General features: G+C 35.9%; 1 long non-coding RNA gene across 1 annotated transcript in view; it reads right to left on the reverse strand.

The window, feature by feature from the left end:
* The window catches only part of LOC116659003, a 376,226-nt gene that overhangs the window by 965 nt on the left and 360,363 nt on the right, over nt 1-14,898 (reverse strand). The gene's annotated exons all lie outside the window — the stretch shown is intronic.

Below are 14,898 nucleotides of genomic sequence, written 5' to 3' on the forward strand. Positions count from 1 at the left end.
AGTAGCCCTCAACACCACCTTCAGTTGCAAGGCAGAATGTCGAAGCAAGAAAACAGAATTCTTACGGTTGAGTAACATCAGTCATCATCTGTTATCCACCAGAAACCAAAACAAGGTATTCTAAGCAAGGTAGAAAGAACAAATAGATCTGGGGTGTGCAAATAGTGGTGTCCACCCCACTAAGCATATTAATAAAAGTGTCTAGGTAGTTCCTTATCTGAACATTTTGGTTAACACAAACTTCCTTTGCCACAATTTCACATACAGTCAGAAAAGAGTTAATGTTATCTGCATGACCTAGATGAGGTCAGATAAAATAAAAACACCGATGGATGTGTTTTAATGGCTAGGCTAGTGCTTATTTGCATGTTGGTTTTTGAAAACGTAAAGGCTTTTTAATATAAAACCTGAGGCACTACTAGCGTGGGGCAAAAACACTTCGAATTTACTAGATGTTGAGTTTAGTATTTTAGAAAAGTATCATAGGGAACGGCGTGGAATTGGATATAGATGTTTACTTAATAAGATTTCAGTGTGTATAAATATATAAATAAATGTATATTTGTTATGCTATTATATTGTATTTGGAGTATCTTAGTTGCTGAGTTATCTTTTCTGGTCATGCTTTATTTTTATCACAGGCAGTTTTTCATATTGCCCTATTATCATAGGAATACTTCCTACAGAGAAAATGTGCTTAAGCCATTATGGTAAATGTATGGTAAGCACTATATCTTATGTTATGGTTTGTTGTATGATTTATCCTATCAAGTGGGAAAACAAAGGATGAATTATGTCCTCTTTATATAATGTTTATTTTAAATTCTGTAAAGTGCATTGTATTTACTTCCTCGGACTCTGTTTTCTCCCCATTATTTTCAATCATAGTAAATATTTGCACTTGTAGGCTGCCTGCAACTCCCATGTGCTGGAGAGTGAATAGATAAAAAGATGAAATGATAGAGGAAGAACGAAATTTAGCATCCACCTCCATGCAAATGCAATGCACAGAAAAGACTCTGATTTATGTTTCTATTATGTGAAATGAGGATTTCATTTCTAGCTTTTCACAACTTCAAGGAACTCCTGTTTACCAAGGCAGAGTCATGGGGCTTACAAAGCAGCTGTGTGGCTCTGTAACCATCTGAAGTCCAGCTGTGACCGTGGACTGTCAAGCATAGCAGGATGTAGGGAAACTTTCTGGAGACCGTTTCCAGTGTCTATGCTCAAATTCAGCCCAGGAAGGTTTTCTGGAAAATTAGAGATGCTGACTCAGCTTGCTGCCTCCATGCTGTGCCAGAAAAATTTGTCTTTTTGAAAAATAACATTGGCTAAAAATGCCAGGTATAATTATCACTTATAAATCAAACCTAGGAAGTCCACTTTATTCACAGATATAAAATTAGAAATATTTATATGTATCATTCACCTTCTTCAAGCTATCAGAACACCCCATGACCTGGTGAGAAAAGAAGGTGAATGTTGAGAAGTTACTGTTCTGATCCATGTATATAAATCACTGTTAGGCTAGATAAATGAAGGTGATCTGACTCTGAGAAAGTAAGTGTAATTACCTTCTGAAAGTCCCAAGTAAAAGCCATGTTTTCAGCAATGTTTAGACAGTGGGGGAGGGTAAACAATTTGCCTAAAACCAATCTTTGAAATGACCAATTCCCATCAAACTATCAAAAATATGTTAAATCCAGTCCAGAATATGTTATAGCTGTTTACTGCCAGGGCATGAGCAGGGCCAAGGACAGGTAGGAGGCAGGAGGAGATCTGAGTACAAATGCAAGGGCCAGGATGGACTCAGGGGCAGGAAACGATGAATCGGCAGAGGGCTCTCAAGATTAAAGAGGAAAATTTGTGTTTATGGAAAAGTGTCAACCATTCTTAGAAAATGTTCATAAATGAGGAAATGCTAGGTTTAGAAAATCAGTCCTTCCGTAAATTCAGTATTTGGCAAGTTGATTTTCACTGAACTGGCTTTTGGCAAATTGATGTTGGCTGAGTTCAATGGTGTCAAAAAACACTTAATATTTTGGATTAAACTTTTCTTTGGGAAAGCATGGGAAATATTCCTTACAGTAGCATGAATGACGTTAATCTAATCCAATCAACAGCTGGCTCTGCACTAGACGAGAGGGTGGGAGGTCAAGTTGACCTGGGAGGAAGGGAAGGGATATTTGATTTCAGGGCTTCTACAGGTGGCGACTGATTGTGAATAACAGAAAAAGGTAGAGAAAAAACTAAACGTCTGGTAATAGGGCAAGCCTAAATAATATATGGAATACAGATTTAGGCACTTATGTGATAATGAGTATTTATCAACACAGAAAGATACACTATATAATAGACTGTGAGAGTAGAAATGATCTGATTGGCTATTAAACTTAGCACAGTACCTAGCATAAAGGAAAATAAATCAAATTACCATAGATAATATGAAATATCACTTTTTTTTTTAACTGAAAGGAAATTTCCTAAGGTTTTTAACAGGGCTAAGTATTTTTAAGTATTTATCTATAATTTCTACCTTACAGCGATGAACACATTTTAATCTTTAGAGAAAAAATAAAATTCAACTAATGGAATTCCACTGTCTTGAAATAGTTTGCAAATGTCTTCTTGTTTTTTGGTATCCTTGAATTCAGATTGTATAGGTGATCCTTTTTTGCCATTTGGCTAATGTATTCCATTGGACATAGACCAATCATGACTCCCCACCCCAACACCACAAGAAAAAAAAAAGCTCCATACAGTCATCCTGTAACTGATACTTAGGAAGAGGTATGTTGTATGTAGCATTCTGGTTAGATCTGCTGAAAGCATGCAGAACAAGATGGCCTCCGTTACCTTCTGCTTTTATATTTATTTTATACATTTATATATATTATATATATATTGCTGTGGAAAGGCCACCAAAGTGGGTACTGCATATTAGATAAGTGGTGACTATCAATAAGTTAGGAAACAGAAGCTTTGCTCAAAGAATCCTTTTGGACAGGAGGTGAGAATACAGTAGTTTAAGGTGCTGGAAAATACCCCTTATAAAATAATAGTCACTCAGAAATCATCGTTAGCATGTAGATTTTGGTACAGAGGTTCACTCATACTTAAAAATGGTTTGTTACACTTATTCTTTACCCAATCTCAGCTTCTAAATGTGTCTGCAGGTTTCTTAGGTAAAATTTGGTTTAGTAGAAATCTTAATTTGGTTGGAATGCTTTCCTTAGTTCCAAAGTATTAAGATATTCTCCTAAGCGATTTTATTGTGAAATAATAAAATCCCTTCCCGCTCTAACCTTTATCTTTGTTCAAGGGAAGAATATTTATATATTGCCACCTTTTCACACACAGTGATTATTTAAAGATAGACGTTTGCATAAGAATCCATCTGGTTCAAGTGTATAGGAATATTTCCTTTCCTCACATAGGTTCTTTTTTTTTTTTTTTTTGAAAAAAAATTATTCATAGGGAAAAAAAAAAGATAGATGTTTCTATTAGAAAAGAACCTCTGGGCTTAGTCTGGAGGTAGGAGAGTGAGAAATGGAATGAGTGATATTCTACATAATAATGCAAAGACCTCTATCTAGCATCAACGGGAAACTAAGTTTGAAGTGACAAAGTGCGCCCTCCATTATTCTCCTAAGGACAGTTCTTTCAGACTAATAAAAATGAACTACAGGAAATAAGCTGAGGACCTGGTGGCCTCATAAATGCTTGTGTGAGTGAAAGAACCAACTCTAGAGCAACAGCAGTCCTTGAAGGAAAGGAGTGAAGATGTTCACTCTGAAGGATTAAAGGCAAAAGCCCCAAATTACCTTCTCCATTATTATGATCTTTTCCTTTTGTTCATCTTATTTTCTTCATAGTATTCGTCCTTACAGAAAAAAATATGGATTGCTTATTTCTTGTTCATTGTTTGTCCCCTCCCTGAATTAAAATGTAAGCTTTGTGGAAATAAGGGTTCTGTCTAGGCTCATTGTGGATCTATCCCTTTCCCTCTAAAGGTGCTTGGAACAAAGTAGTTGCTCAATAAATGTTTTCCATTTGAATGTAGGAATAAGTAATACTATGAAGGGTTAAGAAATAGGGCGATTAAGACTTGCGGAGGTCAGAGCCATCATTCACCTCCTAGACATGTTACAGAGCTGGAGGACCACAGTTTGACAACTGGTGTAAGGAGTAGAGTGTTTAGTAGAGATGAGAGCAGTTAGGAGGAGAAAGGGGTACAAGAAAGCAACTGTGCTTTGTGGTGTTGGGAGACTCAGATACAGATTTTGGAAATTAGTCCAGAGGAAGAAGGTCTATCAAGTAGAAGAAACGGATTCCTGATTTACTTTGAGAAGAGATGAGCTGCTCAACTTACCATCAGTTCTCATAGGACCTAACTTTTAATTTCTGAGTTCTAAAGAAAGATTATCCAATCCGTATTTCCTGAACTGTGTCTAAGCTCTGTTTTTATGGCATGGCAACTGTAGTTTGCAAAGTACATCTGTACAATCCTAAGCATTTTTTGGCTTGCAGTCTGGAAAATGTCAGTGGCTTAAATCTCATGGGAAATGTGTTAAACGTTTTAATTAGATACCATTCTGCTTCTGTCTCTTGTTTTCTGGAGGAACATGGCTACTGTTACCATCTACCTCCTGAGAGAATTCTACAGACAGGATGTAGAAGACATAGGTCACTCCAACATTGCTCTGTCTGTGTTTGTGAATGCAGTCTGTATCTATGTAAGAAGTATGTATGTTTATAGTGAACAATATTGGGGTGTGTGTATGTGTGTGTACAGTGTGTGTATGTAAACACCATATGTATGTGTGTGTGCATATATATACATCTCTCCTGACTTAGGATAAAAATCCTGGTAGAATGAGATGTTGAAAGGCCATCATGATTTGTTATCCAGTAGCATCCCCAGTTGTCTTCTGGTTTTAAATTTCAGACGGTAATAAGATCCAGAAAGCAGTGAGCATTTCATTCAGTGGGCGTTCTGAATATTAATTGTTCATTAGAGAAGATCAACTGAAGGATAAGAGATCATATGTTCATGACACACAGTCAGAGACATCAAAGTGACTTGGACTGAGAAAAGACCACAGTAAGCTGTAAAATAAAGACCTTGCAAAATGTCATTCTAGATTGAATAACTCAGACGTTGGGAAATATATCACATTGCACTCGGTAAAAAAAGAGACCAAAGAAATAAGTACTTGCTTACATTTGTAATATGATTAAAAATTATAATGAAATATAAGCACTTTGAGCTTGTTATGCAGTGACCTCCAGTAAAGCCACCAGATGCATTCCTGAAATGTGTTAAGGAAAATAGAGAATGAGATTCACATACAGTAATGTGGCAGTACTAGAACATCGTATTTCTGAGAAACATACTTGAGTCTTTTATGAATAGTCCTAAAAGGTTTTTTTTAAGGACCTATATCAAATATATCCAGGATGGCTCACCATCAGTAGGATCTATGATAATGGACTAGAGTGTATCCAATAACCCTACTGACATCTCCATTTGGACGTTTAACAGATATGCCAAATGTGGTATGTCCAAAGGGGATTAAAAAAAATAAAACCTCTTGTAGCTTATATTTAGCCTCAAGCCTTGTTCTTCCAGTCTTTGAAATCTCAGTAAATGTGAATGTTACCTACCTAACTGGTCAAACCAAAAATGGCAGTATCATCCTTATCCCTTTGTTTTCCCCTTCCCTTTTATCCATTGGCAAATCATTTTGATCCTACCTCTTAAAATGTTTTTTTTTTCTGTCTGCAACAGACACTTGTTTAAAACCTCAAGTACCTTAAATTCCCACAATTCATCTTCCATATAGCTGTCCAATAATCTGTTTGAAATGTAAATCAGATAATATCCACATCCTGATCAAAATCCTCAAGAGATTTCTCACACTTACTAGAATAAAATCCAAGCGCCTTACCACTTATGATATTGCCCTAGTCCATAATCTCCAGCTGTACCCCCTCCTCCAGTTTCCACCACTCATTGTCCTCTGGATACCTTTTGAAATCCTGTTTTTTAAACAGGACAAGACAGGGAGGTTGCATTTATAGAGGTCTCTCCTACTGAATGCAAGTACACGTCTTGGAAGGAATACAGACATCTGAGGACTCAGAAAAATAAATGGTAGCAGGTGGACTGAGGAATGAGAGCAGAATTCAAAGTACCACTAAACTGGTCGTGAATTTACCATTTTCCCGTCCTGTATTGCTTAGCCTGACCTCGACTCAAAGGGAGCACAAAACTGCATACTAAAGACAGAAAGAGCTTCAGGAGCGCTAAAGAACTGGAAAGAGGACTCCTGAAAGGCAGAGAAAGTGGGAGAATTCCCTGTAGTCGTATTCTTTCTCTTTTCCCTTGTCTCTTGCCCCCTGTAGCCCGCGGGGAACTCTACAGCAGCCGTGGTGGCTGAGCAGGCACCTGAAACTCCAAGGGAGGGAACCTTTCTCAACAGAGCAGCCATGAGCCAAAGAACATGGGGATGAGTCTGTTGCTTCTTCTTCTTGTTACATTTTCACTACCTGCCTCCAAATTCAGACCCAGTTGTGGGAAGGGCATGGAAGAGCAGGTAAACTGTAGTCCAAGCTCTCTGACCAGAGGATCTGGAAAGGAGACTGCAGGGAACTGGGAAGTTTAAGGGAGTTTGCAGAGAGGAGGGAACTGAAGGGAGAGAGAGACTAATCCCATAAAATTGTGTATGAACTCCTGTGCTCACCTCTCATCTGAACATGTAGGGATCTGACCCTAAATAGGATATCAAAGTCTTTTAAACTGACTGCGATGTAGACCAGGCCCAGAATGGCTGCTAGAAAGTGAACACACCAAGTGATGCAAATAACACTGCAAACACTTTAAAAACTGCATTGACATCGAAACTACAATCCAAACAAAGGAGATCCGAACTATTCGTTTAAACCTGAAAGAAGAAAACCAACCATCTTCTTATGATTTAAATAAAAGTCAGAGTCTCATAACACAATATTCAAAATGTCTAGGATACAATCCAAAATTACTTGGCATATAAAGAATAATGGAAATCTTAACACTTAAAAAAAAAACAATCAATATATACCAAAACCAAAATAACAGATTCTTATCAGAAAAAGACATCAAAGCGGCTATTATAGCCATGCTTTAATAGGCAAGCCAAACACTCATGTGATGAAGAGAAATGAACAGAACAATTGAAAGTCTCAATAAAGAGTTAAAATACAGAAAGATAAGTGAAATGGAAAACTGACTGAATAATACAATACTCAAAATAGGAAATTCACTAGATGATCTAAATAGAAGAACGAAAGAGCAAAGAAGCAGGTAATTTCAAGATAGATCAAGGGAAAGTAAGCATTCTGAAAAAGAGAGAGGAAAAGAGATTTAAAAAAGATAAGGGGGTGAGAAGGGACAAATTGGGAGTTCGAGATTTGAAGATACTAACTACTGTATATAAAATAGATAAACAACAAGGTTCTACTGTATAACATAGGAAACTATATTCAATATCTTATAGTGACCCTATAATGAAAACAAATATGAAAATGAATATGTGGATGACTGAAGCATTATGCTGTACGGCAGAAACTGACACAACATTATAAACTGATATTTCAATAAATAAATAAATAGCCGCAGCAACCTCTAGGACAATACCAAAAGGTATGCTGTATATATGTATTTACATGCAATATAATGTGTACGCACAGTCGAACTGTAATAATTCTACATAATAAAACTGAATAAGGAGGGAAAAAAAGCACTTTTGATATGCTGTTGGGGGGGGTTGCTTCTATTTTTTTTCTTTCACGCTCCTTGTATACAGGCTCCTAGAAAGAGTCTACCTCATCGTCTGTAGCTCTGCACACATTGCCTGGCAAACTGTAGGCTCTAAATAATTGTTGAATAAAGAAATAACGGACTGACTCAAACACATGACCTCCACCTTAGTAACAGGCCCACCTTATCATGTTGTAAGAATCAAACCAGACAAACCAAAGAAAGCACACATCACAGAGCTCCTAAGGGAGCACTGGTAAGTGCAAACAGTTGATACTGTCATTATTACTTAGCATCCAGAACAGCGCAAATTGTGTTTTTAAAAGTAAGTTACTGTCTTTTTGCATGGGCCACGAATTAAACTATTGCCAAGTGTCTGGCCCCAGAGAACTTCCATGTGGTACTGAGGCCAAAGTTCCCTGCACCATGAAAGGAGACAGATGGCGAATGGGAAAGGTAAACAAAATCATTAAATAATGTTCTTTCTGCTGCTTCAAACTCTGTAGTATGCTATTTCTACACTTTTAGTGATCACTTATGAGCAATGTAAGCCGAGTGAATTCTGATAAGTATTTCAGAAGTGTGGCATTATTATTATTATTACCAATAGTCATGATAGTAACAAGGACTCTTCAAGCACACATCTTATAATTTTTTTTCTCCCACCTAAGGAATGCAGATGTGAGTGCTCCTGCAATTTGAAAGGATAAGTTTAAGTAAAATATGTGGAGACTGGAAATTTACATTAAACAGTCAAAGATATCAAGAGAACATTTAGCTCCAAGAGGAATATCCCCATTCAGGATTTTATTTAACATTTGTTATGGGAAATAAAAAGTCACCTGTGTACATTTGGGCCAAAACTTCTAACTCATAATTCATAATATAAAATCATCAACTCTTTATCTATGCGAATTTTTTTTTAAAAGAAAGACTAGGAGAATTTAAACCAAAAAGTTAAGGATTGTTAACTCAGATTTGATGAATGAAAGATGGATTTTATTTTTCAAATTTTTGTGTTATTCATATTTTCTATAATGTATATATTTAGAAAAACATAAAAAACACTTGCAAGTATAATAAGGAATTGTAAAGTTGTTTTTTTTCAAGAGTGCAAATAAGATGGGCACCAGGTCCCGTCCTCAGAAGTCAACCCTAAGGAAACTACAAAAGTAATTCATAGGAAGTAACAACCAAAACAATATAAAAATAATTAAAAGTTAAAATAAACAAAAGTAAGTAAATACAAAGTAACACGAGGTAGAAAAAAAAGCCATTGTGAAAGAGAATGTGTGTGTTCTGGGTGGGGAAAGGGAAGATTGGAGCCTGGGTGAAAAAGGACCTACTTAAGGCCATGATTTTCAAAGTGTGATCTCTGGGCCTGCAGCGTCAGAATCACCCATGGACGAAGGCCCTGTGAGGACAGTGACGGACCCTCTGAAGGCCTGGAAGAGAGCTCTCATCAGAAGCTGACTCAGCCAGACCTCTCGCCTTGGACTTTTAGCCTCTAGAACTAAAAAAATGAATTTCCAATCTTGAAATCACCCAGTCTATGGTAGTTTGCTAAGGCCACCTGAGCTCACAAATACACAAGTGTGACAGAATGATTAAAGATCTCATAAATAAGCCAATGATAGGGTACTAATTAGGAGAAAGAATACAAAATCAATATAAAGACACATTTTGGTGACACTGAAGAGCATCAGAGACAAAGTAATTCTAAAACCTCTCATACAGAAAGGTGAGACCACTTGATTGGCATCAGAACTGTTAATATTAGCACTGGACACAGAAAAAAAAAAAAGAGTAAACATTTTTAAAGTATTGATGAAAAACACGTTATAGATTTCATACATCTAACAAATCAATAGAAAACAATATATGTGGAACCGGTGTACAGGACAACCATCAAGACACAGTGTTTATAAACTTCTCAATCAATAGATGATAAATCCAGAAAATAGGAGAAAAGAAAAATAAAATCAGAAACTGTAGCACATTGAAATACAAGATAAGATGGAATAATAAACTGTAGCTATAAATAGTAATTATATTACTATTATAATTTATCTGGGAGAAGAAGCAATACATTTATAAACAGCTAAAGTTTAAATAATGGAGAGTCAAATAAATGTTCTGAATTCAATCAGGAAAAGATACTGGGACATGACCACATGAAAAATTAAAGTGGAATGGTATTTTCCATCACATAGAAATATAATGCTAACAAAACCAAGTATTTTTTACTTCTATTTACCAAAGAATCAGTGAGACTAAGCAATTTTATAAAATATGATTAGCAATTAGCTTAAAGTAATAGTATTCTGTCACTTTCTGGAACACTCCACTCAGTTACCACGAGGCTATTTATACGAGAACTTTACACAAGTTATATTCTTTTTAAAGATGCATAATCATGTGTCTCTAGTCTATTAAGTGACTTCATGTCAAAAAGTAACACAAGCCCTCATTCATTCATTAATTCGAGAAGTGCTTGATATTCTCGGCACCGTTTTAAATGCTGGAAGTACAAGGGTGAACAAGACAGATAAGCTCCCTTCACTGACGGAACCTACCAAGGTGATACAAATGAAATTTGATGTCAATTATAATCTATAAAAACAAAGGTTATTATTTGCTCTAAGCTTCCTTATCAGAAAACACACTTGTACAAACCAAACTAAAATAAACCAAAACTTCTTTTTTCAGCATAAGGTTAAGATAATGGTGTATTAGCAAAACATTACAATTTTGGTTTTTAAAAAAATGGTATCCCTTCTTATTGGTAAGTACTTTCATGAAAACAGAACCATTTTCATACGAATCAATAAGATTCCATTGAGAACCAACCCAACCACCTTCCTAAAGTTATATATTATGGATATTTAAATATAAATATGTAAAAATAAATACAAACATAAACATAATAACCTCTGCCTTTGAGGATCCCATTATGCAGGTAAAGAATTACTAATTTATAGGATGTAAGTCAGAGAAGAAACATTAATGACTGTGCACTGCTTTTAATTGGCAAATCAGTATAAGTATACTTTCAAAAAGTATATTTTTGAAATTTGTGTCTACTAAGTACTTTAATTTAAAGCTCAGTTGAAGAAAATACTTTTTTGGACAATATCTCAAAGATACGTTGTTCATCATTTCTCTAAATCAAAAAAAAAAAAAATTTCCTTGACACATATCATTCTGGGGACCCATATATGTAGCACTGATTTACTAAACTGTGTTTGGTTTGATGCTGTCAACTCTGCACTATAAACAGATTAATGGAATTCACTCATTGTTTAAAGATGTTCTCCTAAAAATGCAGGGAATTAATTCATTTTTAGAGTTAAGAAATATTCTGACTGGGTAAATAAGGGGTATGTGAGTATTTGTGTGTGTGTAGGGGCTGATTTTAATGATCCTTTAAACTTAACAACTAATTATATTACAGCGTACTTCCTTCTCACACTATCAGACAGCTTATGGCCATATTTGTGCTCCATTATTAAATGGAATATTTTTCTTCACTGCATGTAATTTGATACTAAACTCACATATGTCTCTGCTTTACTTGGACTGATTTTTTTCTTCATTGTTTTCATTATTTTTTAACTGATTTTATGTATTCTGTTATATAAATATTTGTATGCCAATTTAAATCTAATACAGAAGGAGGCAATATGGAATTAAATAAAATATGAAAATACAAAAAATTAAATGCTCATGAGCACTATGAATTTCGAGTAAATTCTGGATTGATCAAATATTTAGATGTAAAAGTGAAACTACACAAATACAAGAAGCTTTTATGATATTTAAATAGTTTCAGAGTACAAAGGTCCTTTCTATTACATCTCAAAACCTAAGCAATTAAAAGTAAATTAAGAAATTTACTCGTAAAAGAATAGAAAAAAAATTCCACATGGGGGGAAAAAGCACCACATGCAATACAAGGCAAAAGAAAGATATTGTTAATATATAAAATAAACTTTGAAACCAATAGGTTAAAAACTAACAATCCAACAGGGAAGTGGGTGAAGGATATGAACAAACAGTATACAAACAATGAAATACAAGTGGTCCTTAAGGATAAGGAAAGGTGTTCCACCTCATTCTCAGAGAAAATGGATATTTAGCACCACAGTGAAGTCCTTTTTTTTTCTCACCTGTCACACTGACAGTCACCAAAATGTTGCTCATATGCTGTGTTGGAAAGAGAGAGAAAAAAAAGACTTGCATATTGTTGGTGGGAGTGTCAAGTCATCCAATCTCTCCGGACCAAAATGAGAGACACACTATATCTTGGAAGCAACACATCCATTCCAAATACTGAGTCTACAGATATTCTCACACATGTGATACTGTGTCGAATAGGCAAATACATAGATTAACGTATTGCAAAGGGGACCAGTTCCATGGAGTATGCCCTGCTCACAAAATGGAATATTGTGTCATTGTTAAAGAAAAGGAAACAGAATTACATGTTCTGAGGCAGAGAGATTTTAATGTGTATTATCAGATATTTTAAAAAGCAATATTCATAAGAGTTTGTGTAGTGCCTTATCTTTTGTAAGGTAAGAGGGAAATAGAGGATAGAAGATGCTGAAGGAAAAACCATGTCTGTTTGTGAACACATTCTCTCTCTCTAAAGGAGATATGAGATGCTAGTTATACTGCTTGCCTCTGGGGAAGGCAGTGAAGACAGCTGAGTGGCTGGGAATTAGGGTAAAGAGGGAGTGGGTTTTTTTTTTTTTTTTACACTATATATGTTTCCTGTGTTTTGAATTTTGTATCATTGGCTTATATCACTCATCCATCCTCCCCCTCTCACCAAAAAAGAAAAGTGAGTATTACTGGTGGGGCAGAAATCAGATGCCAGAAATATCAACCATGGCTACAGAATTAGAATCACAAGGGATTAAAAAAAAAAAAATACACTCACCCAAGTTTTGCCCCAGATGGTTAAATCATACTACAGAATATCTGCATTGGGGTCTGATTTTACATGTATATTCATTCCCTGGTGATTCTAATATGTAAGTTGATTTGAGAATCACCAGGCCAGAGTAAGCAGAGAATCCTTCTTGGGGAAGATGGAATTCACTCTGAACTTGAAAGCTGGGTCAGTCCTAGAAAGATGAAGATCAACTGACTGAAGTTTAGAGTGAACTTATGCATCTTGAGACATCCAGCCAGATGAAATAAAAGCAGGGTCAGACAGAAAAAAGGAGAGAGAGGAGAGTTCCATATGGCTGATTATCCTCTGAGTAAAGTAATAAAGGACATTTATGATATTTATTATGATCGTTAATGGAGGGATATGTGACACATTAGGTGGCATGGTAGTTAAGATTAACATCCCATTACTTATGTTAAATTATCACCGATAAATTTCAATATGTACATGTACACATCTCTAAGGACTACTGACTATACGCTACCATCAAGATGCTTTTTGCAACATACTGCAGAGATTCGGGCCACTGTCAAAATAACAAAACCTCCCTGATACTTTGTTTCACACCAAGACAGATGACACTTTGCCAGGCGGTGGCTACATTTTTCAGCACACAGTAAAAACCAAAGGTGATGGAAAGACACTGCACTTATTCTCAGGTTGTAGGCGTACACCGAGTGTTTGACATGTTGCATCACTAAATACTTTTTACTGAATCTTAATATATTCCTTTAGGAAGATTTTGTAAGGCAGTCAAATTCAAGCCTGTGGATAGATGTTAAAAGTAAATTTTTTCTCCTTATCTGTAGGTACATGTATGAAGCATTTTCAATTCCCATATTTAAAAAGCTTCTGAAATCTGCCTGTGGCTATGCCCTAGAATACCCAGACAAATTTTTTAGGCTAGAAATTCTATGAATCTGTTTACCATAATTCCCTTCTGTGGGCAAGAAGTGATATTTAAATCATGCCACTGTGTAACGAACTTATGCCTCAATGATAAATGTTACTTGCTGAGAGAGTCAAATTATTTAACTTTATTATACATTCTAAAGAGAAGGTGTTTTCCAAAACGCAGAGTATAACTTGGATGTATTATTGTCACATATGGTCCTTCAAAATATTCACCCATGACACTTGCAGGCAAAATGGTTATCACGTGGGAGAATAAAGTAGAACGGTGAGCTTTTGAAGTAATGCTTACTGTGTCAAGCTGTGTGGGATTCATCTTGCGGAGGGAAAAGGTGGTCTCAAAGGTCAAAGCAGTTTCTATGTGCCTTGAAGTACAGAGGGGACAAGTGGACAGACATAAACTTCAAGGACACTCTGAAACTTTCTATTTAACATTGTAGAATATTGATGACAACAGCTGAAAATGGGACGGTGCTGGAGAGAGAAACTGTGTGACACCAGGGAAGCTCCTTTTCAGTAAAGCAGCGAAGACATGGAGTTTCAAGGATTAAGAGCCTGTACCAGTTCAGGCTCATTCAGAGGTTGGCACATGGGTGGCCATTAGTATCAGTTGAATGAAGTGTTAAGGCATCTGTCCATATGGATGAGGTCTGCCCTAAAATGATCTAGAAGGAATGATAAGAGCAATACATACGATGGATTTCTCTGTGGGCTCCCTCAAAAGGACAAGTGTCAGAACCGGTGCAAAGCAAAAACTTCCTCTAAAAAAAAGGCTGCCTGTCGACATTTCTTCTCTTCTGAAGTCACAAAAGCAAATATTACTTAACAAATTCATTAGCCTCTGGATGGTAACAAGCCTATAACTTTCATAAGTTGTTTACTATTTTGAAGCACTGTTGTTTTATTTTAAAATTACTCTCCTTTTAATCTCCAACATTAAAAAAAAAATGTGCTTTAAACAAATGGTTTATTCTAAATGTCAGGAAAACTTAGGATCGTGTCCTGTTTCCACATCTCCCCACCTCTCCTCCCCAAGCCCTGCAGCACATACTTATTTTTAGCATAGCTTGTAAACTCTACTAGTGTAAACTATCCAAAAATAGAGGTTATCATGATTCTGCGTGATAACCCTTTGGAAATGCAGTCCTTTAGTGGTTTTAGTTTAAAATAAATTTGCCACAAGGTGATTCATTTTTCACAAAGGTATTTATACTCTGAATCTCCT

The sequence above is a fragment of the Camelus ferus genome, chromosome 22 (genome assembly GCF_009834535.1).
Source record: "Camelus ferus isolate YT-003-E chromosome 22, BCGSAC_Cfer_1.0, whole genome shotgun sequence".
In the NCBI taxonomy this organism is placed as follows: domain Eukaryota; kingdom Metazoa; phylum Chordata; class Mammalia; order Artiodactyla; family Camelidae; genus Camelus; species Camelus ferus.